We start from the raw sequence: 3,280 nt of genomic DNA, 5'->3' as shown, positions 1-3,280 counted from the left end.
AGAGAAACTTGTGAAGACCTATGTGAACTGATGTGAGGAGAACCAGGAAAACTTTTGCTGTTGTTGTTCAATCGTTTTTAATTGTGCCCGACTTTTTGTGACTACATTTGGGGTTTTCTTGGCAGAGATACCAAAGTAGTTTGCCATTTCAGACTCCAGCTCATTTTACAGATGAGGAAACTGAGGCAAACAGAGTTAAGTGATTTGCTCAGGGTCACAAAGTTAATAAGTGTCTAAGGCCGAATTATAAACTCAGATCTTTCTAACCCCAGCCCCAGTGCCATATCCACTACACCACACAGGAAAACAGTATACACCATGACCACAATTACCTAAAGGAAAAGCACAACCACAAGTCACTTTACCCTGCCATTGCACAGCCCTTACCTCCCTTCTGCCATGGAACCAATATGCAGTGTTGATTCTAAGAAAGAAGGTTTAAAAAAAAAGAGAGGGAGAGAGAGAGAGAGAAGACAGAGGGAAAGACTCCAAATGTATTTTTAAAAATTATAGCAGTACTTTTTCTTGTAGCAAACATGGAAAGTATATATGTGTTTGGGGAGAGATGCAGGGTTTAAGGATACTGGAAATGTGGGAAGGGAATGAATATACAAGAGAACCTTATTCCACTGTAAGAAGTGATAAATAGGAACTTGAGAATGCTTCTTAGACCCAACAGTGCAAAGTGAGTGGAACCTGGAGAACAATCTGTTCTCCAACCACAATAATGTAAAATAACTTTGATTTTGGCATTCTGATCATGACTTCAGCAACTGCTGACAGTGCGGGTCTCCTGCCTCTTGGCAGAGAAGCGATGAATTAGAGATGTAGAATGAGATAGATGTTGGCAGATGTGGCCATCATGGTGCTGATGTTTTCTGCTTGAGTCTACTTTAATTTATTGCAGTGGAGTTTCTGGGAAGTGAATAAGACAATCAAGGAGGGAAAGGATTATCAAATAAATAATAAAAAGAAACAAAAACAAGTTCAGAAGGAGTATAAGCAGCAGCTAGGTGTTGTAGCTTTGTGACTATATAAGTCACAGACTCTTTTTGCCTCAATTTTCTCACCTGTAAAGTGGGGATAATACTAGCACCTACCTCTCAGGATTGTCGTGTGGATAAAATGAGATAATAATTATAAATCACTTGGCACATAGCAAATATCATATAACTGTTAGGTATTCTTTATTATTATATTTACTAATATTAGCACAGTTTTGTTATTGTGATAAGATTACTATAGGGAGTTCCAAAAATCTTCCTGCAGTCTTCAAGCTTAAGACTGAACAAAGAGCATTTGGGACATCCTGAATATATATATATTTTTAAACCTTTACCTTCCATCTTAGAATCAATACTATGTATTGGTTCTAAGATACAAGAGCAGTAAGGGCTAGGCAATGGGGGTTAAGTGACTTGCCCAGGGTCACATAGCTAGGAAGTGTCTGAGGCCAGATTTGAACCTAGGACCTCCTATCTCTAGGCCTGGCTCTCAATCCACTGAGTCACCCAGCTGCCCCCACATCAAAATCCTCAAAAAAAAAAAAAGAATTCAGCCTCCTTAAATGTTCTCTTTTTCAGATCACTAGGAAAAAGACTTATACAAAATATTCATAGCTTTGCTCTTTGTGGTGGCAAAAAATTGGAAAATGAGGGGATGCCCTTTGATTGGGGAATGGCTGAACAAATTGTGGTATCTGATGGTGATTTAATACTATTGTGCTCAAAGGAATGATGAACTGGAGTAATTCCACATGAACTGGAAAGACCTCCAGGAACTGATGCAGAGTGAAAGGAGCAGAGCCAGAAGAACCTTATACACAGAGACTGATACACTGTGTTACAATCAAATGTAATGGACTTCTCTGCTAGCAGCAATGCAATGATCCAGGACAATTCTGAGGAATTTATTTTTTTTTTAATTTTTAGAAAAATTTTTTCCATGGTTACATGATTCATGTTCTTGATCCCTCTCTCCCCACCCCCCAGTAGCCAATGCACATTTCCACTGGTTTCTTCCTGTGTCATCGATCAAGACCTATTTCCATATTATTGATAATTGTTCTAGGGTGGTCATTAAGAGTCTACATCCTAATCGTGTCCACATCAACCCATGTGTTTAAGCTGTTGTTTTTCTTCTGCGTTTCCACTCCTGTAGTTCTTCCTCTGAATGTGGGCAGCGTTCTTTTCCATAAATCACTTCTGAGGAACTTAAGAGAAAGAAAACTATCCGCATTCAGAGGAAGAACTGTGGGAGCAGAAACACAGAAGAAAAACAGTCACTTGATCACATGAGTCGATGGGGATATAATTGGGGATGTAGACTCCTAGTGCAAATATCAATAATATGGAAATAGGTCTTGATCAATGACACAGGAAGAAACCATGTAAAACTCAGTGGAATTGTGCATTGGCTATGGGAGGGGGTGGGAGGAGGGGAGGGAAAGAACATGAATCTTATAACCATTAAAAATTTTCTTAAACAATAAAAAATAATAAAAAATAAAAATAAAAAAGAGTTCTCTTTTTCAATTCTTCTTTGCATATCAGAATGTTTGCTTACTGATCAGTCAGTTGCTAATAATTATTAAGCACTCACTATATGCCAAGCACTATGCTAGTGATCAAAGTACATATACTGAAACCCATGAAACTCATAAGAAGTTTATTTTCTAATGGGAGAGACAAGACATACATAAATGAGTATATGGCATAAGTATAAAGGGAATAAATACAAGATAGTTTAGCGGCGGTGGGGATCAGGTCAGGCTTCAGATAGAAGGTAGCATTTGAGCTGCATCTTACAAGAAGAGAGGAGTTTGGCTGTTGTACCTTCTACAGCTTCTACATCAGGTTGGAGGAACTGACAGGAAGGGGCAGATGAGAACGATTAGTCCCCACTGCCATGATGGCAGCTGCAGTAGGCGCTGTGGAGTGCTTGCAGCTTTGCCAGGCATCCAAGACCCCAAGATCATCCATTGCATCCCTAGCCATCACCAGTTGTCCTGACTTTCGTCTTGCCACTGGACTGATGACTAGGAAGAGAGAGCAAGGCCAAAGACTTTGTGCAGTTCTGTGTCACTTACAGCCAGTTTACATACCAGCAATGTCATTTGGGTCTTCTTCAAGTACAAAGGACAATAACCACCCAAAAGAAGAGATCTCCTTTGTGAAACTCAGGGAAGGAGGGAATGGATTCCAGGCTTCTGTGATAGCTGGTGTAAATGCACGAAGCTAAGAGATGAGTGAGAAGCACAGATGAGGCCAGTTTGGCTGAA

The sequence above is a fragment of the Gracilinanus agilis genome, chromosome 1, assembly GCF_016433145.1.
Source record: "Gracilinanus agilis isolate LMUSP501 chromosome 1, AgileGrace, whole genome shotgun sequence".
In the NCBI taxonomy this organism is placed as follows: domain Eukaryota; kingdom Metazoa; phylum Chordata; class Mammalia; order Didelphimorphia; family Didelphidae; genus Gracilinanus; species Gracilinanus agilis.
Note: the sequence above shows the minus strand (reverse complement) of the source record.